This window comes from Phalacrocorax aristotelis, chromosome 2 (assembly GCF_949628215.1).
Source record: "Phalacrocorax aristotelis chromosome 2, bGulAri2.1, whole genome shotgun sequence".
NCBI classification, from domain to species: domain Eukaryota; kingdom Metazoa; phylum Chordata; class Aves; order Suliformes; family Phalacrocoracidae; genus Phalacrocorax; species Phalacrocorax aristotelis.
Window position 1 is genome coordinate 97,101,787 of NC_134277.1, and position 25,830 is coordinate 97,127,616.

At 38.5% G+C, this 25,830-nt stretch overlaps 1 protein-coding gene and 1 long non-coding RNA gene across 2 annotated transcripts in view; one reads left to right on the plus strand and one right to left on the minus strand.

Annotated features, from left to right (window-relative positions):
* Positions 1-25,830, plus strand: part of LOC142053177 (poly(rC)-binding protein 3-like) — a 429,523-nt gene that overhangs the window by 69,143 nt on the left and 334,550 nt on the right. The window lies entirely within an intron of this gene.
* Positions 16,891-23,700, minus strand: LOC142053924 (uncharacterized). Its single transcript, XR_012659373.1, has 4 exons — positions 23,400-23,700; positions 19,528-19,652; positions 19,347-19,432; positions 16,891-17,407 (listed from the first exon to the last, which is right to left on the minus strand). It is a non-coding gene; the product is annotated as an uncharacterized LOC142053924 (long non-coding RNA).

The following is a 25,830-nucleotide window of genomic DNA, read 5'->3' on the forward strand; positions in this document are numbered from 1 at the left end:
ACTTTTTTTTTTTTTTAATTGCCTCAGATTTGTTTAGTTGGTATAAAACACATGCTTAATATAGACTGATATACCCAATGCTTGTTCTCCGTTAATCAGCAGCAAACACAGTAAGCCAGTGTGGACCATGTGTGTAGAGAAAAATCAAATGGATGAAGACATAATCAGAGCTATTCTTCTGCTCAGAGTGAATACTAACAACAGTGTTTTCTGATAAACTATAATTGAGGACATTAACTTACTGGAGAAAATCATCTTCCTTGACAAATAAGCACACGTTGCTGTTGCATCAGGTGCTGACAGAAGCAATATTAGCCCATTTTCAGTAAGTCTGCCTGCATGCATGCATGTCTATAAAAGAGTATTTTATGATCCAAAAGAATATTTTTGTGAAAGTGTTCCAGATTCCAAATTGATTTCCCCACTTGCTTTCTCTTCTTAGAGAGCTAAACAGGTTTCATCTCTATCTCTTTTTGTATTTCTGCAGCTACACGCATAGACTATATACATATTTATCTGTACCCATACATATTTAGCTAAATGTGCTTTGCCAATTGCGATATTATCACAAGCTTTTATGTGAAGGCAAGTCTGATTTTTGGTCCAAATTTATATTTAAATTATTCTGTCTTTTATTCTTGTATATCTGAGTCTGGGTAACTCTGTTGGCATCAGTGTCAATGCGTCTCAGTTTCAGAGTTGAAAGAGAGAGAAGCAGAGTAGGACTCTTAATCTGTTTTATTTTTCTTTCGCATTTGTAATAGAGCAAAGACCTTCAGTCCAGACGGTGGTAACAAAAATGGAAATGTTAATTTAAAAAAAACAAACAACAACCCCAAACCAAAAAAACCCAACCCCACACCTTTCATTATAAGGAATGGAAGTAAGGCAGCATAAGAAAGCATTGGTTCCACTTAGGATTATACAGAAGAAAATTTGTCTGTGTGATTTTGCTGGGGTTTGTTTTCTTTTTTTATTCCAGTGGAATGTGCTCTGTGCATAAAAATGAAATTGTTTGATATGGCAGCAAGAAAAGTAGGAACTGACCACTATGAGTTTGTGCAATATCAGAAAGAAAACAAACAGAAAAGCATGTGCAGTAGATGAATGCAAAGATGGAAATGGGTGAGAGCCTTGTTCCATAAAAGAAATCACAGTAATCTGCAATTTTATTCTGGCTGCGGTGATTCATCTTTCTTCAGAAGTTTCTCAACAACGACAACTGTTGTATGCTGTCTTTGAAACCCACGTGCTCCCGCTGAAGCAGAGTTTGAATCAGCATGAAATTTGGCTTATCAGACTGTGTCTGGGAAGCCAGCAGTTTTTGTCATGCCAGATTGCATCTGGATTAAAAACTGAAGAGAAATGTAGTGACACATTGTGAAAAGAAAAAGACAAGCTTTATTGGCTTCACAGAAATCTCATCATCAGATAAATGTTTCATACTTTGGTTATTATAGTTGTTTAAGCAGTAATTATATTCATTAAATGTGTGCTTTAAAGTTAATTTTGTCAGAGAGATTTCAAGTATTAGAGATGTGCACGTAAGTCACTTTTCATATTCAGGCATCTTCTGATCCTCATAATAACTTAACAGGCTTTGTGATGTGTTTTTATGAAAATCAGGGCAGAAGAACAGAATATTTTATCCAAAAGCCACAAACACAAACCAGTTTTATTTGTAGATCGTATCTTAGGAGGACATTGATGCACTGTCCTAAACCAGTATGGTTTTAACTGAGTAGTGGCTTATTTATCTCGCTCCTAAGAAAAACCAGATGCTCTTTATGTGTACATTAGTAGTCTGGACAGAAAAATTAGTAGGTAAAAGTTCATACCTTTATTTACAGGAGGTTAACTTGGCTGAAATTGATTCCCTTTCCTGAAAGGAGCCTGACCGGCAGTCCTGTACCCCTTTCTCAACAAGGATAGAAAGCACTTTGGTGGCTGCAAACTGAATACTAACCTAGGAGAAACTGGATGATTGCAAACATATCCCCCTGAACATTTGTTGAAAGCATAGCTGTGCAAATTAGCTATTTCTAGCTAATCATAGCTAGATTATAAAGAAATGTCAGTTTGATGGGGATGAGGGAAGAAAGGGGCAGGAATGGGACTGTCACAGTTATTTCTGAGAATGACAGCTGTCAAAAAAGCAATTAGGGTTATTTGGACAGCTTGCCCAGAACAGCATCTTTCTAGCCTTTATCATTAATGGAAGGAGTAGCTGCCTGTACTGGATGTGGTTTTGTGTAAAGCTATCAAGATTATGCTACAACAAGTATAGGGCATGTTTAAGCAGGTTCTTGTAAAGTTTAAAACTGAACGTGCAGTTCTAGTGTAATAAATCAGTCAGTTATTCATTACAGTACTGAAGTATTTATTTACAAAAAAAGAAAAGCGGCACATCAATCTGCATTTTGTCTTAAATCACAGCACAACACCGGTGAAACCTGGCTTTATCACTGCCAGCACTATGTGCATGGGAGGGCTAAAGGCTGAGATGTTTTGACTCTAAGAAAACAGTGTCAGAATTGCAGGGGTCTTGCAGACATGAGAAAAGACAGAGAAGGAGAAATGAAAACTCACAGTGTTCTGAAGTCTCGGAGGTTTGCCTGAGTTTTATGAAAAACAAAAGCCAAGTGAGATGGCTAAGTCCCAAAGCATCCCACCACCAGAGTTAATACATCACTGGCTGGCAACAGTGATGCTGATATTAAAGAATTCCTATACAAGACACCCCTAAGCTTAATCTGCAGATGCAATTATGGAAATTCAGTTTTATGAATATTGCTGGGAAAAGCCAACTAAATAACTGGCTCATGCTAGAGCTTTTGAAAAGGACTGGCCGATGGAGGTGGAACAACACTAACTCATACAGTGTTGAATGGACATGGGAGGAAGCAGATCTCCCTCAGCTTCCTTGGCACCAGCTGATTCCCAAGCACAGCCAGCCTGCCCATGTGCATGTAGGTTCCTTCCCAAGTTAAAGGATTTACTCTACTACCTTCCCATAGTTCTGAAGCTCTTTTGAGGCTTTCTGTAAATGACAGTAAGGTTCATCAGACTCTTACTTGATTCTTCAGCAAAATGGTGAATCCACTGGGATGCATGAGGATCTGGGCTCATCTCCCACTAACACAGCACTTTGCTGTAATAAGTCAAGGCAAACACAGGTTGTCATCTAACCCTAGCACAGTTATAGGGCTTGGGATTATTGTTGTTCCTGTTTTTTTTCAGATGAGTTTAACATACCCTATCCTTTTCCCTTTGCAGTCTGGGTAGATTTTCCTGCCACTTTCCCAGTAATCAGATGGGACTGCAGACATGGAGCATGCATGCTCACCTTGGGTTAAACTGTTTCCTCTGCTTCAGATTTTGTGCAGACTAGATTTAAATTCAACAGTGTTTGTTTAGGATTCTGTGCTCAGCACTTTGTATTAGACAAGAAGTCCTGCATTTAAATTATACAGTCTTTAGGACTGATTAAAATTGTCAATCACCTTCTAGCATATTTAACTTATCCTAAAGGGTGCTTACAGGTGCAAAAATTCACATCCAGTTGCATTTATAGATCATCGGGTTTATTTTGTCACTGAACGACTCTGTCGTCCTTGCCTTCTGATGTATTTCTGTGTTGCCCTGCAGACAGTGGGCAGAAATCAGGTTTTGGGTATTAAAATAATAAATTCCATTCTCTTCAAATTGACCAGGCTGACAATGAAACAAATAACGTGGAAGCACACAAGTCATATTCCCTGACATTAAAAAAACAATAGATGTCATGTCCTGCCTAAAGCAGGAGAAATACCATTACAGCAGGTTATTCAGTTGGTGCTAACTGTGAAGTCAGTAAGTATTATAATTATTTCTGATACTTACTTTCTGTCCAGGCGTAAGGAGAAGAGATGGCATTAGTTATGAATTGACTACAGGGCTGAAGTGGCGTGGGGTGAGGGGGGAAATCTCGCAGGGTGTGTGCAACGGACACGCCTTTCCCTTCCCACAATGTAAAAATGCTTCCATCTCACATCAGGATAACAGCCAGAGCCTCCCAGCCTTATTAAAACAAATAAATGAGTAAAAAGTTGGCAGGATCCATCCAGGACCAGATTTTTCATGAGTTACCGTGGGCTGCAAGGCCTGGGCCTGCTTGGAGAGGAAGAGGGACTCAAGGGCGACTGCCTGTGGTGGCATGCCCCAGGTGTCCAGCCAGTCCAGGGGCAGAGGCTGGCATGGGGATAGTGGGGGTCAAGGCTGTGCAAGACCCCACATTGGAACCTCAAGGGTGCCCAGGGCACAAGGAGCAGCATGGAAGGTGTAGGGTGCCAGCTGAAATGTATCCCCATGCGCTGGAGGCAGCACTGCCCCTGAAACAGGGGTTGGCTGTGGGGGCTGGAGGCTGGCAGGTGCTGCGTTTGCTGGCTTGGGGGCTCAGCAGAGCAGAGAGGGCTGGCTGACACAGATGCGGTCCCATTAGGAAACTTCTAGTCTGCTCCGTTGCTTGTGACAACAGTTTGGTCAGGGCAGCCATGCTTGTCCCTCCAAAGGGAAGCCCCACCGGGCATGGCGAGCAAACAACAGGGGGAGAAGTTTGTGCTCTTGTGCTTTTTCTGCATTTGCTGCTACTTCAGCCAGCTGCTTCTCAGTCCCGGAGAATTGGCTGGTAGACCGAAAGTCATGTTCATTCATGACTCATTTACCCTTCTGCAGATGAAGAACATCAACCAAGAGAAAAAAGTTTCTTTATGCTGGGTCCCAGTCCTGAAACTAAATGAACAAAAGCCAAATGGGGATCTCCATACAGTAACAGCCTTTAATAAAGAGGTGCTTGGAAGAAGAGTGATGGTTGAAGTATCACCGCTGAGAAGTGATTTATTGAGCCAACACTTTGAAACTCTTTAAGTGAAACCGCCACATCCCATGCACCTCAGAGGGGCAGTAGCTTCATACAACTTCATGCTGAAGTGCCTTTACTGAGCTCCTGGTTAGTTTGGCCTTCCATGGTGATATGAAGTTCTGTGAGAACCTCTTTATGCACTTTGGGAAAGGAGAAAATGAGGAAGTAGAAATACTAGCCTCTGACCAGACCTGCAAGCATGTACTTCCAGAAGGACAGTATAGAGAATACATTTTATTTATTCATATCTAATAGAAGTTTTCCCTAGTGCTACTGAGAGAGGGACTGAAATTCCAGCCTATGCATTTCTTCTACATCCTGAAGGCCTCTGTACTTTTTTCTTTTTTCCTTCTTGTCAATCTGGACCATTTTGTTTTGAAATATCATTTTCTGCCTGGCTCCACAGTTATCTGTATGGTAAATCTGAGGGACAGCGGAGGTGACTGCTTTTTATCTGGCAAAAATTTAATGACTATGCGTTTCTCTCAGCTCTTAGTGGGAATAAAACTTTCTTTATAAAAACTCTGAGAAATTTATCCAACTGAGAGTTGTCAGATTTATGCAGTCTTTTTTACTCATTTGCTGGCTTAAAAAAAATCAGGCCTAGAAGTCAGGTATATCATGTAGATGTGCAATACACCCTAGAGGACTATGAAGCCAATGAATAGTTATATATGTATAATGCCAGGTATTTCATCCATGGTAAAAAATAATTCTAATTTTTTAATGCTTTCAGAAATCCACATGTAAGGGACCTCTGCAAAGTCAAAACATCCACATTAAAAATAAATTGCCAAGCATTTTTGGTTAGATCTCTGTTTTTATTCATTCATAATAAAGAGTTGTGAATAATTATTTTCTATTTTATATATCTATTCATGATATTTCTAAATTAAGAAGGATTATAAGTGTGTAACTTCAATGCAAGATTGTGGTTTCGTCATTAAGGTTAAGTCCTAAAATATTTGTGGATTATTTTGATGTTTATCAGGTAAAAATGAGGACAGAAATATGGGATTGAATCTTTAAAACTAAATGTAGCATGATGTCTTGGGGGGAATAGCTGAATAATGAAAATCAGCGATAGCATGTCAAATAATCATTTATTATAGCTACAGGTGGCCAGCTGTCAGATGGGTCTACACTGAATTACTTTATGAAGATCCTTGCTTTTGTCGTTGTTTTACTCATTTGAGTTGGGGGGATCATGCTGTCATTTTCATCATCAAAACCTGTACTTACATATAAGTTTGGAGATTGCCTCAGAAATGTAAAAGGAATAAACCTGTACAGTTTGCAAGAACCTGAAAAAGTCATTTCGAGGGATATGCCCTCACTTCTGATAATCTACCTGTCATTTGCAACTAGGGAGATGTCAATATGAAAGGCAATTCTTTTTAAAGAGCTTGGAAAGAGAATAAATTCTTGTCTCTTGTCCAGCTGTTTTCTGCAGGCACCAAGTAATTTTGAAGATGCCTTTGTTTAAAATCAGTTTATGACTTTTCTGTGTGCTCTGGAGGAGGCTGCCCAAACCAAATAAATGAGTAACAATGTATTGCACAGTTAAATCTCCCTACCATGCCCATTCCCTACTGTGATACCTCCATATCTAGGCTGTGGTACTTATATTCATTCCATTATTTTCATGGCCTCTCTTTCAAACACAGACATATGCACTCACACTTCCCACCTTTTATGCAGTGTAGCAATGGTAGCACTTTCTCTCAACAGTCAAAGGATGTTATTTATCCTCTGGATTTGCAATTCAAAATAGCATGTTTTAGGGATCTGATTTACCATCTCCTTACAATGTGTATACCTGCTTACTCCTCTGACAGGGTATCATTGTATTACCCACGTTGGCCTTTGCATAAATGTGTATGCCAGGGCAAGGTTTAGAAGAACCAGACCTGTGAGGAAGCAATGCACAGTTGTAAGTTAAAACCTAAGATGGAATCTGAAATTGCTGCAATTCTATGAGACCTGAAGATATGGTGGTGTCTTGGGGAAGTTATGTGTATGTTTGCCTGCTGTTTCAGTGTTAGAGCTGGTGTGTCAGGATGATGGGCTGTGTAACTCAAATGGTCCTAACACTTGCTGATTTGGGATCCTTGCAGCAGTCCACTGAGGTCACTTCAGTAAGGGGTAGTGCTTTATCCCTCGTTAGCTCTGCTTTGTTGCTGAATATAGAGATGTGAGTTTCTTCCCATCCCTGGATTTATCAGCTTCATCATCACCACAAAGCAGAAACTGGTCTTTTCATTTTTAAGAAGGTCCAAAACCAAATCTTCGGTTTCACCAGCACATGGTCAAACTGCAGACCTGAATCAGAGTGAACAAACAACTTCTGTGTGTCCCTGATTGTCTTGCAGTCAGTTTTGCTGGGAAATATTGAATGGAATGCTTGGTCTGCATGAGGACTGAGAAACTACATATACCTACTATGGGCATTTCTCTGCTCAGCACGTACTTACCATACTGCTCATCTGCAGGGGAAAAACGGTCTTGGTCAAAAGATGCATGTGCAAAGATATTCCAGTTGTCTCTGCACAACTCCAGGAGCATTAGCATGGAGCAGTATCAGCTCAGGCAGACTGGGGCTGTAGTCTGGTGACAGTAGTGTTGTTCCCTGTAAGGTAGCTGGGGTTTGCTGGCAGGGCTCTGCAGCTAATGCTGAGCTCTGCTGCAGTGTCTGTGTGGTAACTGGTACCTGGGTTAGCGTAGGCGTGTCCACAGAAGGCTTCAGTCACACTTTTGGAGTATAGTCAAAATGCTTAGCCATTTGTGAAGGTGTGTGCGCCTCTCTGTATATCTGTAAGTAATTTGCTGCAGAGGAATTGCAGGTGGACTGATGATAAAAGTTACCAGCATCTCAGGATACAGTCAGACTTTTCTGAATTTGCCTCAGAGTTATGTTCACCATCTCTGTTCAGGGGTTTATTAATGACGATTAGAGGTATTTATGGTGCCTTGATTTACCATTTTTGCACCTGGGAGTGAGTGATATTTTCAGGACTAAAGCATTAATTTCTATTGAACATCACCACTTGCAAGAATGTTAATTTCCTGCAACTCAGTTGTGCTGTGATGGTTTACACTTTATAGTCTAGTTGTTGCTGCTTAGCTGACTGCAAAATGGTACAGTAATATCATGTCATTAACTACTAAGTCAGGAAGTATGCAGCTAAAAAACTTATTTCTTACCTTTTCCCATTTTCTTACGTCAGAAGAATGGTATTTCACAATGCATCTAGGAAAAATTTAAGCCCACTGTCCTACAGGGTTTTGTTTTGTTTTGTTTGCTCAGACACCCCAGTTTTCTCCTTTTTTGAACTAGGGTGAATTACAAATATATCTTCTATTTTCATTTTCTCTTGTTAAGTCAAGTCATAGAAAAACTGTGACAAAAGTTGTGGCTTTTGTGGGAAATGTACTTAGTGCCATGTATGCATTTAAAGAGACTTGAAATATTTTGGCTTCTACAATACAGATGTAGTAATGAAACTTAAAACAACAAAATAAGTGTCTCCCTATTTTTTGTTTGCCTCAAATACTTCTATTTCCACAATGAGAACAGAAATACACGTAACTGAAGAGTAGTATAGTATAAAGCATCTTTTTCTGTCAGAAAAATTGACCTGTTTACAATTTTGCATGTCCTTTGATGTTTTGGAAGTTAAGGAGATAATAAATTATTTGATGGAGGGAATTAACTAGGGCTAGTTCAGACTACATTTTGATGTTATTTCTCTCAGACAGTTGTGTTTTCAATGAATTCCCTTCTCCCTCCCACTCCCCAAAAAGCATGCTACTTCAGGATATTTTAGGGGGAAAAAAAATCGGATGGCCAAAGGTATAATCCTCTTTTTTTTTTTTTTCCCTTAAAATACAAATTAAAATGCTTGTTTCACAGTGTTACTGCCATGTCCCTGTGAACTGCAGCTTGAGCTTGAGTGTTTCTGTTGGCTACTATACTCCACTACAGACTCTGCTCTGTAAGTGGGCTAGCCCTCCCCAGACTGTACTGTAATAAGGTTCCCCTATGTTTTGCTCCTGTGCTGGTTTTGGCTGGGATAGAGTTAATTTTCTTCACAGTAGCTGGTACAGGGCTGTGTTTGGCATTTGTGCTGAAAACAGCGTTGATAACACAGGGATGTTTCAGTCACTGCTGAGCAGGGCTCACACAGAGTCAAGGCCTTTTCTGCTCCTCACCCCGCCCCACCAGCGAGCGGGCTGGGGGGGCACAAGAAGCTGGGAGGGGACACAGCCAGGACATCTGACCCCAGCTCAACAAAGGGATATCCCATACCATATTATGTCATGCTCAGCATACAAAGCTGGGGGAAGAAGAAGGAAGAGGGGATTATTGGGAGTGATGGCGTTTGTCTTCCCAAGTAACCATTATGTGTGACGGGGCCCTGCTTTCCTGGAGATGGAGACTGCCCATGGGAAGTCGTGAGTGAATTCCTTATTTTACTTTGCTTGTGTGCACGGCTTTTACTTTACCTGTTAAACTGTCTTTATCTCAACCCATGAGTTTCCTCTCTTTTACTCTTCTGATTCTCTCCCCCACCCCACCAGCATAGAATGAGTGAGCGGCAGTGTGGTGCTTATTTGCTGGCTGGGGTTAAATCACAACAGCTCCCTTCCTGCCTTTACATTATCAGGGCTACAGAACAAGGCTGACAAAGACAAGTGTGAGTGTAAAACAGGTGAACCATCGCATGATGTTTGGTATGGTGATTTCTCTGGAAGTGTTCTACTTTGCTTCAAGAAAAAAAATATTGACAGTTAAACCTCGTGTTGGTGATGACTGTGACTGCAGTGCAGTGGCAAGTTTTTCCACCAGAATGTATAATTTTCACTTTGTTGCTATGTTTAATTTTAAGTTTCAGTTCTATCACTTGGAATAATCAATGGGACAACTTGACTCAGTAATGAAGTGTGCAAATGGTTTAAAAGATTTGGGGCTGAAGTCATTCAGAATAATATCCTATAATTTGCTTGCCATGTCTTGAAAAATTTTTAAAGTAGGCTTAGTAGGATTTTTTTCTGATTTAATAGTAAACACTAAGAAAGATAAACTAGTCAGTACTTGAGCTTTCAGAACAGTGATTTTAATTCACATGAGATCAGGGAAAACTTTGTGTGTCTTTTTTTTTTTTTTTAAATACAAAATATTTGAATCAAAAACTCAGGAAAAATGAGCAGATTTCAGATGATCTGAAAAACATGGGAAAACAATAATATTTTTCCCCAAGACCAGTAAAGTTACTTAATCAAAGGACAATGCTTATTGACTTGACGTAGCACTATACAGCTTCACAATGTTTATTTTTAAATGCCTAAACCAGAACACCTGCAACAGACAGATTTACTGTCTCAAATTTTACTATGCATGTTTCACATGGTGTTTGTTCTGATGACTCCTGTTCCAATTAATGTCTTCATTTTATTTTGCTTCATGAATAATCTATTACTCTAGAGTTTTATTTAGTAAGACACAGAACATAAGCTGTGGTTTTTTGAGTGATCCTTGCAAACTCAGACCTTTCCCAGTAGTATTAGCCATGTTATTTGGTTTATCTTCAGCTATGCATGTCTTTGAGGTATTAATGGAAACCTGCCAGAAACTGTTCACTAGGAAAAGCACTGCATTTCTTCAAGAACTCCCATCTCTGTGCTTTATTTATAGTTAGATCTTCATGTCTGGGCTGGGAGAGGCTGCCTTGAGGTTTATGGAATGTGATTTGACAACGACAACAATAAAATACAACTTAGTAACCCAAAGTGTACTATTGTGAGGTTAAATAAAAGCTTGAAATCCCCCAGAGGTACTGTCAGAAAGCAGTCAAATAGCTTGGTGTTCCAAACGTAGGTGTTATCACGGTGCCCTCATTGCTCGGCAGCAGTGGTGGGTTATGACCTTTCTAGTAACTAATGTGGGATTTATTCAGCAGTGAAAACATACAAGTGTGAAGTTCGCATGGTTTTTGGAAACTACTAATTAAAATCAAACAATTTCAACTTTGGAAAGTCTTCCTAATCCTTATCTTGTAGCTGTTTAAAATTGCATCAAAAAGAATAGTATGCTTTGTCACTGAGACTGTTACAACTGAGGGTTTTGACCTACAATTTTCAAAAGGAATAAGGATCAAAATTCACCTAACTTACACAAACATGTCTGTGATGCCTGAACATTATTTGTGAAACTTTCCGTTCTAGGAAGTATTTTATTGGCTTTATAACTTGCTTGTGCAACTGTGTAGTTCTTCTGAGAGACAATTTATAAAGTGCAGTCCTTAGGCTTGAAAATCTTCCTGATTTTCTTTTGTTTTATGATACTAACCAATGCAAATAGAGGCTGGAGGACAGATAAGACAGAGGAAGGGACAGAACTAACTTTAAATGAAGTTAACAGTATTTTTATGCACCATAAGTAGTAGCAGTAATCATTGTTAGTAATGACCTCATAAATCAGATTAGGAAAAAAGTTAATAAGAGCCCTCTGGATATGAAGAATTTGGTTTTGTAAATTGAGGAGAGAAACATCCTTGGATTGTACCTCAAGACATCTTTCACTTAAAAAAGATGTCACATCTATAACATATTAGAGAATCTTCTAAAATCTTTGCATTGGTTTTGCCCTTGAAGTGTAAGATAGAAAGATCTTTATTATGTATTATTAACATTTTACAGGGAATTGATCTTCCCCATTTGATGTAGCTGGCTTTCTTTCAAGGAAAATTTGTAGTGAAATATCCTGATAGATGTTTTCTTTCCCTTTTGCCTTTTCAGAAGCACAATGGAGGCTTTGGAGAATGAAATATAAGAATGCTTCAGGCCATCTTTGTGTTTTCCTGACGCTTTGGAGGCAGAAATGTACCCTAGGATAAACTGTCCAACTCTGGGCACCTCCATAAATTGTGGTAGTCTCTCTGGAGCTGTCCTTTATGGCTTTGAGCAAGCTGTAGTATTCACAGTGCTGAGTGTTGTGGCCTTTTCCATACACCAGTGCTTGCAGCAACATCTGTAGAGGGCAGCTTGTAAGTTGCCTTCCAAAGTTCCTGGGAAAGGGAAAATTTTTCCCTCTAACCTAAAGCTTTAGGACTATCTTTACACCACTTGGACTTGCTTAATTATTGTCTAGTGCTTTTGTATCAGCCTGATAAAGAACTTCTGTAGCAGTTATTTGAAAAACTCATTCATTAACAGAGCTGTAGTTTGAGATGTGTTCAGCTCCCTGCAGTAAACATGAAATGTGTTTGGTTATGGCAGAATTTGCTGCCCTTGGTTGCCCAGCCTTTGTTCTCTTTTGGGCTAATCTCAGACTAAACAAAGATCAAAACCATAATGTTTGATGATGAGATATAGGAGGACTAGATTGCTTTATGGATAGGGATAAAAGATACCTCTTAATCTTAACAGATTTAATATTGATCCCATAAATTGGTTTATATTACACTGTCACTTGTGTTTAAAAAAAAAGGAAAATAAAAAACCTCTAGCATCTATTCAGCAATTAAAGATCTGCTTTTACTTTTTGAATAACACTTCTGACTGTTAGGTCAGCGTACAGGTTTTAGCACCTTCATTTTTAGTCCAAGATACGAGGTTTTATATTAACAGTGCCAGATTTTCTTCATCTTCGTTTCATACTGTCTATAATTAATTTCTTTTGGAAAGCACAGTAAGAAATTTCTGACTTTGTATTGGTCTTGTTTTCAAATTTTATATTTTGTTGAAGGTTCTTGTCTTAATAATTATCTTCTTGAAGCAGGAGGTGTGGGAGCGACAGAATATTCCATCAAGAAATGTCCTGATATATAAACATTTATGAGACATGTAAAACCTTGTTTGTCTTGGAATTTGTGTGTTAATCGAAATGTGATCAATTTATATGTTCCAAAATAGAATTAATTAGGCTGCTAGATGAAGTATAGTAAAATAGCATTTTTTTTAGGGGATTCAGAATACCCTTAAGCCAAGCCATTAAAAAAATATCTAAATGCACTTGTATTTAGAAATTCAAGTGTACCGTAACTGTACTACCTTATCAGGGATCACCATTTCCCATGCAGCAGTTTGCCTCAAGACACAGAAATCCTATACTGTTTTGTAATAAATTAATGGAGTCTTTGACCTCGTCAGAGCATTGCATTTCGTATTTTCTTTCACTGAATGTTCACAGAGAAAATATCTGTAAATATATATCAGATACTGAGAAAGAAACTTCCTTTCCCCTTCTTCCTGCTTTCCTCCTGAAAATATGGGACTTGGACCTGAAGCAGCAGTGTGGGTGCAGCAGCAGTTTGGGGATGGGAAAATGCTCTCCAGTTTCAGTTCCAGTGATTTTTGTGATGTTCTCTCACCATTAAGGCTGAGAATAAGTGCACATCACTGTTTTTGCTAATTTGTTAATGGCATGGGATCGTGTTCCCTCAAGGTGACAATGCTTTGGTGCAGGGTAGGAGGCAGCCCTGCCCACTGGCTCTGTTACCCATAGTGGGCAACAGGGAGCCAGCTCTGTGTCAAGTCAGCTCCCATCTGGGAGATCATGTTCAATTAGGTCTGGATGTGGACCGGTTGCTTCCAGGGCCAGCTGTCTTGCAGTGCAAATCCTGAAGAAATAAATATGCCTGGAACCCAAGTTGGCTCCGTGCACATCCATGGCAAGTGTGTCTGTGCTGTTCTTGGTTTCAGAAGTCAATATAGGCATTATGAGGTGGCTTTTGATGGAGATAGCAGTGGTCCTGAGCAGCCCCTGTTCATCTCAGCTGCCTGATTGGACCCAGCCTTGCTCCTCAAAAGCTACTTCAGTATATAGGCACCATGCTTCCTAGTTTTGCTGCTGTTTCTTGGTATTTTTTTCATTTGTGGAATGAGTTGTGATGTGTGTACAGGGGGCATCTCAGTTCCTATGCAAAACCAGGCTGGATCCCTTCGTAGTTGCTAGCTTAGATGCAGTACATTTTAAAAAAAAAAAAAAGTGTCCTGTTTCATACAAGAGAGTCCTGCTAAAAAGTCCAACCAGAACCCATAAGACTTCAGGCAGGGAAACATCGGTATGCGGGGGCAGAGCTAAAAATTGAATCCATACTATTAACATGAAAAAAAAAAAAAAAAGCATCATATGAATGATTTTGGCAGCCTGGTGAAGAATAAGTACGAGAATTTAAGAACTTCTCGAAAGTAACAGGCAGTTAAGGCAAATGCCTCTTTTTTTTAGTTTATCTTACGCTTTTAGAGCTGGAAACTTCCCTGGTTGACAGCCCAGAGGAATATTGATAGGCCCAGAAGGGAAACTCTTAATTGTGAAGGGAAAATCTTAACTGTGACAAAATCTTTTAAAGAAGACTCAGGAATAATATCAGCATTTTCAGAAAGGAGAACAACACTCCAGAGTCCTGAAAATGTTTCAGAGAATCTTCTCAGTGGGGATTTATGAGGAGTTTAAAGAGGCCATGTGAATTCACAGAAGGGAACTACGTTGTCCTTTCTTCTTTCTGTAAGGTAGGGAGTTACCTGTGGGAACCTGTTCTCTCAGTAAGCCGACAAATTGCTTTTGTCTTGAATGTGAGGGGAGAGAGCAGCATCCAATGACGGGGCTCATTTCCTGCAAGCACTTCCTACGAAGAGCTGAAGAGCCTTTTAGAGACAGACTCCAGGTATGTGGCTGTCGGCATTTTGGGCTCTTGTATAGCTGCCAGATAACCCAAGATCTGATTGCATAGGTGAAGCTTGAAATTAGTCTTGAAATGTCCTATGAAGAATCATTGCCCTGTGAAGTAATCCTCTTTGCTCAGGGCATGAGCAGGAAGCTCAGAAAGCATGGCCAAAGAACAGCATTTGTTAGTGCTTCAGAGGCAGGAGAGAAAATATTTTTTTGTAATAGATAATGGAAGTAAAATATATGGAAGGTGGAGATCCTAGAATGCTAACATTGACAAGCCTGGAGGCTTCTTGCAGATGAATCTCATGTGGAAAGCCAACTGATCCTGATATCAGTACCACACCCAGGAATTCAGGCTTTGGAATCAGCCATGTGTTTCACGTGTGAAATGGAAAAGCTATTATTCTGTTCACTTGCATGTTCTGTAATGTTTAAACCCATCCTTGCATGACATGCACAGTCAAAATGTGTGTGACCAATGGCTGAAATACGTATTTTTATGGCTTATGGTATCTACGATATCATGGATGACTGCCTGATATCCTACAGCCTTAAAAATTATGCTAATGAAGTTTTAACTGGGTAATGAAACAATTTTTCCAAGGGAAGAAAGGATTGTGGGAAGAAAGCAGGGAGAGAAGGGCAGTTTCAGCAGATGCAAACATAATCTTTGCATATGTCCAGATACTTTATAAAAAGACACCGACGGTTGACTTTTAAGTTCTTGACGCAGACTTGTAGTGCTTGATCAAGGGATGTATATTGGTTACTTGCAGTAATGTATTACCTGCCAGCTGTCAGCAGGGATGTGAACCTCAGTACAGAACAAAATGTAATACTGGGGGAGCAACACCTTTTCTGCCTTTAGTTTGTCTTTATTAATTTCCATTTCTTTCAAGAAATGCTTTAGCGTGTTCTGTTAAAATGGCCCTCATTGATTTTATTTTTCTTAATTTACTTTTTTCATATTCTATTATGAATTCAAATACATAGTGGCATCTACAGGCTCTTGACGGAATCAAATTAAGGCATACTGTACTTGATGGACCTGTAAATAAATAGTTCTGCTTCCACTACTTTTTCAGTCAATGAATATCCATCAAATAATAGGGGAAGAAAAAAGACCACATTTTTCCTTCAGTTGTAGTGGGTTGCCTGAGGGATAGGGATAAAAAAAGGTGTTTGAAATCCTTTTGTGTAAAAATAAATAAATTAAAACAATCTATTGTGCAGGGATTTGGTGCAAGACTGTTCAAGGAAAGGAGAAGTGAAAACTATTCACATGCACTGACATGATTTTTCTTTTTTTCTTAAATAGAGGTAGATTTTTTGATAAAGCTGTTGAAGCATGAATATTTTACCTTTTTATAATACTTCAACTTTGTGACGGAAGCTAATCTAATGTATGTAAATTTTGGTAACAGCTGAGGTCTTTTTCGAAGTCTATTTGAGCTGGAAGTCAAAGTAACTAACAGCTGTTTCTCAGCAATACTCTTGCTGGGTGTGCAACCACATATAAGTGCTTGAAGTCTATCAGTTGTGCATTTTTTCCCCATATTCTAAGAAAAAATATTAAATTATGCAAGGCTTTTATTGCTCAGACTTCATTTAACTTTGCAAATTCAGGGCTTGAAGTGCATACAATTTGGCATCCTGGCCATGTACATTTTCCTGCACTTTTGCAATTGGAAAAGGGATTTTTTAATTTGTTTTGTTTCCTGGGATAACTGGAAAAGCCAATCAGAAAATTGCTGCACCTGGTAGCAGTGCCTGTGGAAGTATCAGTTAATCCATGTATATGTAGCCTGAGATCAGTTTGACCCATCTGATATGTCTAGCATCTACAGAGTAGTAGGATTTCTGTTTTTCAGCAAAAATTCTGATATCTAATGCATATTTTTTCTCTACTGCTTTCTTATCTACTGTCAATTTACACCTCTGAGTGGTGGAAAGTGGCCTTTATTAATGATTATGACATGAAGACTCATTCTTTCCTTTTAAATTTAACATACTTGTGTGTCAGGTTTTTGTTTTTACCTATTGTGTTTTTTCATTTGGATTGAAAATGTTATTTAATCATTCTTGCTTACAAACACTTTTTTATTTTATTGTGTTTTATTTTTAAAGCCATGACTACTTCTGCTAATGATCACTTCTCCAGAGAGGAGTGAAAAGAAATAAAAAAAAAATTTATCTTCTGGAGCCATTCCTGTATAGGAGACATAATATCTTATATTACATGGATATTCTGAAAGTGCAAAGCAACACAAACTCAGTAATTTCTAGAGAAGACGTCCAAGTATAGTAGTTAGGAAAACAACCCTTAAAGCACATGGGAAAAACCCAAAACACCACAACTGTTCTGAATTTACAGAAGTGTGAAAAAGAACCAAGTATAGATAGATTTAGTGAAAAGCCTTTCAAAGGTAATGTATTACACATGCGAAGGAAAACTGACCCAAAATTTAAGATATAGGCTAGTTTAATTTTTTTTTTTTAATATTTATTTTTCCTTGGCTGATAAAATTTTTTTACGTGGTCTGTTCTGCCTTCCCTGCCAGTTTTAAATTTGCCCCTGCCCTACCTTTCCACTGCCAACCAACAAGTGCTTCCTCTCTCTGTTGCTGCGCGAAAACAAGCCAGGTGAGAACAGTTCATATACGTGTTTATTTAAAATGCTGAAACACAGGGGTGTCACCACTTCATGCATCAAGCAGGTGCTTATGAACAGTTGGGCCTTATAGAGCTGCTGCCAGTGATGTATCCAAAGTACCTGAGCTCAGAGTGGTCTTTTCTCTTTGCTGGGGATCTTGCGATGCTCACCCCTCCTTCCCCTGCAGCAAAATGGAAAAGGGATGAGGAGAACACTTGAAACTTTGGCATTAATTTGAAAAAGCCAAAGCATGTGTCCCTTATTTTTGCTGAGGAGATCTTGTAAACACGGGAAAGCAAATCTTAGAGACTTGGAAACTGGAAGGCAAGTGAAAGGACTCTGAATTTGAGAGATACCTGATTTAACCACTTTAGCAATTTGAGGTATGTTTATTCTCACAGTTTAGCAGAAAGCACCTCTTTCATCAGCAGTATTGTTCCTACTGCTGTAACATGACAGCACGTTGCTTTCCCTGTGGCCCCACAGTCAGCCCCAGCCTGCTTTGAAGTGACGAAGGTGGTGCATGGTTGTGTGCCATGCTGTGTGGCCTGCCTCTTCACTGGACCTTTTCTCACCTGCCCTTGGATGTTTCATTTAATTGGATTTTTGCTTGGATTTCATTTAACAAGTTTGCCTGGCTATAGGAAATTATTTGCTAAATCTAAATACAAGTTAATATTGGTGTGCTTGTTATTTGTTTGGTATTTCTTGCTGTGACAATTAGTTTTTCAAAACTATGAGATACACAGTGATGTTTTTCACTACATGATACTTTTCTATTCAACACAATACGCACATTTGTGTTAAGGTCGTAGTCTGAATAATTTTTTTAAGAGATGTCACAGAAAGGTAGCTTGTCTGATAAATAATGTTGAAATATTTCCTCAAGATCAAAGAAAGTGATACAGCTATTATTTTAAAACAACTTCATAATTATAATTACGAGTTAGTTTTTAATCTAGACTTCAGTTCTAAAACAGCATCTAAATCTAAGAGAAGTTCAGGTTCCTTGGTTTTCTTCAGTCGTTGACTTTAATTAAGGGACTGTATAGGAACTGATGTGCAATAGTGAAGTTAATTGACCTGAAAAGGTGTTCGCAGTAATTTTATTGGTAACATTGAAAAAAAAAATCATAGTTTTAAACAGATTTCTCCAAATTTGGGAAATTGTCCAGGTTGTTAAAATAACACCAGCAGTAGATTTCACTATTTAAGTCATCAAGCACAGGCGGAGGCATCCCACTGTACACATGCCTCCAAGTGCAAGAGTTTTAAAGGTGTGTAGATGCTGATAAGGGAGGAGGACAGGCTGGGGCCGTTCAGAGGATGTGAAGCCCTACACCCAAAGCACCCTCTGAAGGGCTCAACCACTAGTCACCTAATGACACCGAAAACCTTAGAAGTGTTGTTGTTTCGGACCATCAAAATTCAATCTGTTGATTTGGAGTAGGCTTAAGCTGCAGACTTTAAAAGTCAGCACAGACCAACTCAAAGTCAATGCTTTCGGCCAGCCACGAGCAAGAGTGCAAGGGGAGGGTGCGGCAGGCAGTTGTGTGCTATCCTCAGCTGATGGGGAGACCTATGGGAGCCCTTCTTACAGGGGATTGCAGTACCAGAGCTTCGCTGATTAAAGGGCCAGATGTTTTGGGTGTGAAGACTTGTGGACTAAAGAGAAAAGAAGAAAATCCTGTGTGGAGAGTGTGCTTGAAGGGAAGGGAGGAGGGAGGCAGAGGGCTTTACGTCACATTTAAAAATAAGAATTTTATTACTTTGGAAGGTGTGCCCAACAAGTCACATCAAAACAATGAAATGCTGTTCCTATTAAGCCAAAAAGGAGTTTTATGGATAACTTTGGGGCTTAAATTTCTGTGGCACAAATTATTACAAGTATATCCTGAGTGCCAGTGTATTAATTTGGTGATTAAAAGTTGGGTTAGTTTTCAAATGATGGAACAGAGGAAGAAAAGTTGTTCTTTGGAGGTGGAGAACAGAGAGAGGTTTGCGTAGGTGTTTAACAGCATAATGGCGTGTTTCTTAATCAGATTCTTGCTAATTTTAGCACCATTACAGCAAATGCTGCGGTATCCAAATGAGAGTAAGAACAATGCAAAGAACGTTACCTGCCAATGTTCGCTGCTGTGCCCTCATTCCCATGGAAATTTTGGATAGGCAATATGCTTGGAAGCACCTGCCAACCAGAAACACCCTGAGAAACAGAATTCACAATCACCATGTATGATTTTGAACTAATTCTTTTTTCTTTTTTTTTTTTCCTCCCTCACTTCATTGTATAGACAGTACCTTTCTTTCCCCTTTCATCTTTGTGAGTTGACCACTTCCATTACTTTCTTATTTCTGCTGAGGCTGGTAGGCTGGTTTGATGCATTCAGCAGTCAAAAGTGCAGTTCCATATGCATTTGTTTTGGCTGAGTAAGCAAAACGAAAGAGGCTGACTGTGAAAGTGAAAAAGTGATTTACGCCAGTGTCATAGTGCTGTGCAGTAATAAAACACAGGGATTGTTGGACACACATTATATTGTACAATTATATAATTATAAACAATATAATTGGAGGCAGTTGAGCTTGAATGCAGCAGGCTGTTATTTAGCAATCATCTCTTTCAAGGCTCATTAAATGCAGATTTATACACAAAATAAAAGCTTTGCTCTATAAAGGCTAAATATGTAGTGGCATTTATTCACCAAAACGTAATACATAGATTTAAAGCTGTCAACATCTATAATGGATTTAGTCAGTAGTTGTACATGAAGTTGTTCAGTGGGTATGACAATAGTGAGCCCTTTGCTTTTATTTAAGATATTATTTCTGTGACTTCCTTTGTATGTTGGTTTTGGAAGGCTAAAGAGCCTGCATATACAGCTGTGATCTTAGATTTTGAAATCTGACAGGCAGGGACATTACAGATGGTCAAAGTGTTTTGAAAGGTGAAGAAGTTCTCTTAAGAATCATCAATATTTTGGGTGTATGTTAGCCCTTTAAAATTTTCTAATTCTGAAATGATTAAAGAACTTATGAACGAAAAAAGGAAGAAACTGAAACATTTTGTTGCTGCTACCTCAGGTCGTTTAGGTTTTTGGTGGGATTTTTCTACATATTTACTTTTCTTACCGGAAGTAAAATAAGTTGGTTTTACTTAAAGTTGAGAGAAGAATCTTATGAGTTAAGAGGAAAAGAAAAACACAGGTAAGAACCTCTCAGGGTTCAAAGGTCTGCAATACACAGAATGGTACAGTCTCACCCAAATTTTAATAGTTGACACAAGTTTGAAACATAAATGTATATTTAAATGTACATGTATAAACTGAAATTTACGTGCTTAAATATTTTTTATTGAGCTTTGAGTGTCTAGAGCTCCCACTGACTTGTAAACAGTTGTCAAACAACAATATAAATAACAAAGAAACATACTTGAAAGAGAGCCTGCAGGCCTCATATCTGAGTACAGCTCTGTGAGAGCCTAGCTCAGCACAACAAAGTACCTGACCCCTATGTGCTATAGACTGTTTTGCATTTGTTTTCAATCCACATGTGAATTTTTAAATATTCCCTTTTAATATTCTTCCTGATGTGTCATTTTATAATTCTTCGCAGTATGTTTAATTCTCATTCCTTTGTGTAATTTGTGAAAGCCTGATAGATGCAGGGCTCCTGTGAGTTTCAGCATGCCTCCGATCAAATAAATTGACACAGCCACTGCATTGCTTTCTCCAGCATATGGCACCTGACCTTAGTGGTTCGCAGCTGTCAGCCTTTTAAGAAGTTACTGCATTTTATATAGGTAGCTTTCACTTCGCTACGTCAGAAATCTGTGTGCACAGTAATTGCAGTTTACTTGAGTTTACCACACTGGAAAATGTTAATTAACATAGTATGAGCTTTTGTAGTTAAATGTTTTGAATGCATGTAAAGTATTGCGGTGTTGCCTTTAGTAACTGTATCTTGGTTTTAGCCTTTGGTAACTGTGATGCAGAGCTGCTTTCCTTCCCCCACTTCTGCCTTGTTTTCTTATTTATCTAAGTGTGTTAACTTGTAATGTTTCTGAGAGTCATGTTAGTGAATTACCAAGGTCCAGCTTCTTGTAACACTATTCTAAAACACTGCAGTCTTTTCCAAGCTTAGAGATAAAGCACTCCCAAATGCAAACCATTAAATTCAAATGTTGCTTGGTAAGGCTGCTTAAAAAAAAAAAAAGTTAATATTTTCTTAGTAATATAGGGACAGATGTTCTAGCAGTCTTCACTGGCTCCATTGTAAAGTGGTCCTACAAAATTACCGTAATGGTTTAGTAGAGGGTTTTTTTCTTTCTGTCCTGTATGCAAATGTAAATTCCTACACAACATACAAAACAATGGAGATCACATCCTTATTAAGTTAAATAATTTCAGATTTAAATCTTCAGTGGTGAGCATTGTTATCTGATAAGTTGTGGGAGTGCCTCAAGAAATTAGTTTGGTTGTGTAAATTCATTTCTTTGTGAACATTTACATTTTGAAACTGGCAGCTCATTGGTACATCCTGCAGAATGAGTAGAAATTGCTTGAAATATCTAACTGGTTGATCTCTCAGGTTTGGGTAGTTAGTTTGGTTTCTGCTTTGGATTTTTTTTTTCCTTTTCCAGAAAACCACAGGTAATGCACCTTAACTGGAAACAGCCTTGGAGAAGCTTGTATTGTTCATGTTCATTCTGTATCTTCCGAGTGCATAAGTAGAGAATTCGGGTCCCCAGCCTTTCAATTTTACAACTATATTAAACTCCATTTTAAAGGAAAATACTGAGTTATGTTAATCAACATTGTCTTTTTTATTTCTATCTAAAGTCTTCTTTCATATGAATTGCCAATAGTGTCCTGGCATGCTGGATAAAATAAGTTATCTTTATCTAGTGCTTTACAACATTTCATGGCTAGAAAAGAGAACAAAGTGAAGATTTATCTTGGTTGATCACTGCAGTAGAGTGTGCCGCTTTGTATGATGTGCAAAAATTAAAGTTAGACTCCAAATCAAGAACTCGTCTTTCTACGTGTGTTTTGGTTTGGTTTTGAGTTACTGTCTCCTGATGTAGCACTGTTATGACGCAATAACTGCTATATCACCTTATGGGCTGGCATAATAGAGAAGCACCGTCATGCAATTTCTCTTAAAATTCATGTTAGCAACATCTTCCTGAGGTGCGCAGTCCCTTGGAAGACAGTGATGGAGGATCTCCACCACAAAGATTTCTCAGTGATGGCTGAACAAGCCTGTGTCTTTAGAGGTAGTGTGATAGCTGAACTGCTGCTGTTTCCCATACTTGAAATAGGAAACTAATGTCTTGTCTCAGGCAGCGTGGAGTAATAACTTAAAGTTGAGGGCTTTTACATTTTTACTTGAAGGGGTATAAAACAACACATACACTGTATTGTAAAAGAACTTTAAGAAGAAATTGGAATAACAGTGTATGATGAATAGTCCATATTACTCACTGAGCAAATTCCTCTTTTTGGAAGCTTTAAGTCTTTTAAGAGATTGGATGCTAGTTTGGATGACTTGCACATTTTTCTAATTGTATTCATATCATCTTTTGTATAGTACCTTTCTTACTCTTAAGGTCTAGGCCAAAGATGATAAAATGTTCCCCACTGTAAACAGCTGTACTGCAGACAAACAGCATAGAGCACATCTAATAGCATTCATGCAAGGACCTTTTCCCTCATTAGTATTGCATAACTGCATGCTGTGCACTGAGGGGTGGTGGTCTTTTGAAAGAAAGAAGCAAAGAGGAGACTGAGTCATTAACTCCATCTTGATCTAAAATGGAAATGTTATTTCAGTTCTGTAAATGAGGAAACACAGGTTTTAAAATTAAAAGACTATAAATGTTGCATATTAAACAGTGTGTGAATTTGCAAGGTAATTTTTTTTTCTAGATGAACATACGTATCAATGATTGAATAGTTGCTAATATATTTCCATTATACTGAGGTTGATTCATAAACCTTCCTCTAATCAAAAGTGCAAATAAAGAGAAAGGCAGTATAGATTAAAAACGTAACAAGTAATATTCCCAAAGGCATTAAGGATTGTAAAGCATAAAAAAAAGATTTTTCCTTCAGTCATTAGCAAATAGATGATAAAGATGTAGTAGATGTGCCAGTGTTTATCCTGCCACTCACCTTTTAAAATGTTTAGAGGTCCTCATAGGAAGAGGCTCCCAAGTCCTTCTCAGACATAGCTGTTACTAGAACAGAGCCTGCTGGGATGCCTGGACCAGCCACTGAAGTCCACAGGACTTGTGTACCTTCCAGGAAAAGCAGAGAGACACCCTTCTGAGAACAGCAGTGGAGTAAAGGAGCTGATTTAATTTCCTACTAATAATTAGAAAGACAGAGGTTTGACTGCTTCTAAGGACTTAATGTAAATATTACTTCAAAGTTATTCAAGCCACAGACCTAAGGAAATGCAAACCAAGGTTAACTGTAGCTCACACATGGGGTAGGGGGAGGAGGAGGAGGAGGAAATCAGCTTTGGATTGTTTGATTGAAAGCAGTGGATACTTGTAATCTGAGCTGCAAAGCGTTGCCCAGCTGGCTTCAAGCTCAACTGTTTTAATGATTGAAATGTTCCCTAGGAAAACTCTTGTAATAGCAAACAAGTGATGCAAATCAGCAGAAAGGGCTAACTGTAACTCTCCTTTATACGAAGGTATAAGTGTGTGACAAGGCAATTTGCTTGCAGGCAATATCAGAAACGTGATGGTCTTTAACTGGTCCGTTAGAAATCTCCTCCCTCAATTGTTTATTTAGTTCTGTATCTCTTTCCTCTTTATACCACACAAGCATGCTCTGCCAGCATTATTCCTGAGGAAATTTCCTGATGCATTATAAAACCAGATTGTCGTTTTTTCCCTTGCTACATATAACACAGTGTTAGTTTTTACTTTCATGTTTGCACTTGGCTATGTGTCAACACAGCTTGCCACAAAACAAACGAAGCCATGGAAATAATCTCCTCTCTCGACTCGCCCAAAGAACTGCCTTTTTTTTTTTCTTCCCCTCTTTTATATCCTAAAATATTGATGTCTATAATCCCTGCACAAGGCAAGAAAAGGGGACCTCCAGGATATCTTTTGCCATTCAGGTACTGCTATAGCTTAGTTGAGTGGAAAAAGGATTGAGCCTTTGCTTACTGACCTCATTCGGATGCAGTGGAGTTCCCTGCACCTGTAAGACCAAGGCAAAAATAGGAAGGCCAATGTTAATACAGATTGAGTAAAAAAATCAATGTTGGGTGTCATAGGTTAAACATTTCTGACTTGCATATCTTTTGCTAGCTTCCCCTGAAAGCAGATCTCCTGCTCTGCTAAAGTCGTGTCAGTGAAACAATTTAAGTCAGAAATAGTGGATTCATGTTTTGTGCTTCACTTTGGAGGCAATTAATATAACACACTACAATTCTGTACATCAAAAGACGTAGGTTGTGTATTGTATCATCTCAAACTCACAGTCTGATAATAAAAATTCATGTTGTTGTCATGCTAGTCAAGAGTTGAAACTTGACCTGTTTTCTTTTCAAGAACAATATTAACGTTAGCAGTATGTTTTACATACATTAATGAGGGTTGGACACCACTTTCTAGGGAACAAAGGCTGCTAGGGAGTCTTGTTTGTCTTGCTTTATAGCTCAAGAAATTTCAGCAAAGCTGTTCTACATCTCAGTTAGGTTGGGTAAATACAAGAAAACTAAATACTTGACAGCTATGATCGTCTGAGAGCTGATTTATAAAAATGCAATTAGTATAAAGGTACTGTTGGTAGAAAACAGCCCCCTCATCTCCCTGACAGTCCTTATTATTTCTTTCCATTCCCCTTCTTTTCCATTCCTTTCTTTTTGACTTTATGCTGAGAGAGAAATAATATGTAGAAAGGAGCAAAGATGAAAAGTGGAAGTAAAGGAAGAAGGATATGTTTCGCTTTCTGGTCTTTGCAGACTTGTTCAAAGGACACCATAATAGTTTGTATGTACAAATTTTTTACAATAAGTAACCTTCAGGGTTTTTTGTAAAGCTTTCTGAGATGCTTCTTAGAGCCAAATGCTGAACCTCAGTGAACACTCTGTAAAAAGATTAAAACAAGACAGGCTAGTGATTGGTAAATCTAAGTTATCTGTAATATTTTAATGGAAAGCAGGAAGGAAGTTTTGGGATGCTAAGCTCTCTGTGATGACAAAGTGCTTTTTGATCTTCCCCACCAAAAATACGTGGCTTGTTAGCCTGTTCCAAAATGGGCAAGACTTTATCATGGGTAAAAATGTATTGCTTCATATCCAACAGGTCAAGTTTTCTTCAGATTGAGGTGGAATTGGGGTCACGGACATCTGATGTGATAGGTAAGCTGATTTTGACACATCTTACTACATTACTGCCCTGTGACAAATACTGATTTTTATTACATTACTGTAAGTGCAAACTATAGACGTATAATTTTACTTAGTTTTACATTTACACTGGTGGAAGTGAAATGAAAATTTACCTCCTTTCCCTCTTTTCCAAAAGACACTTCAAAAAAAGGATTAAATTATTATTAATTATTGAACTTTTGTTCAGAA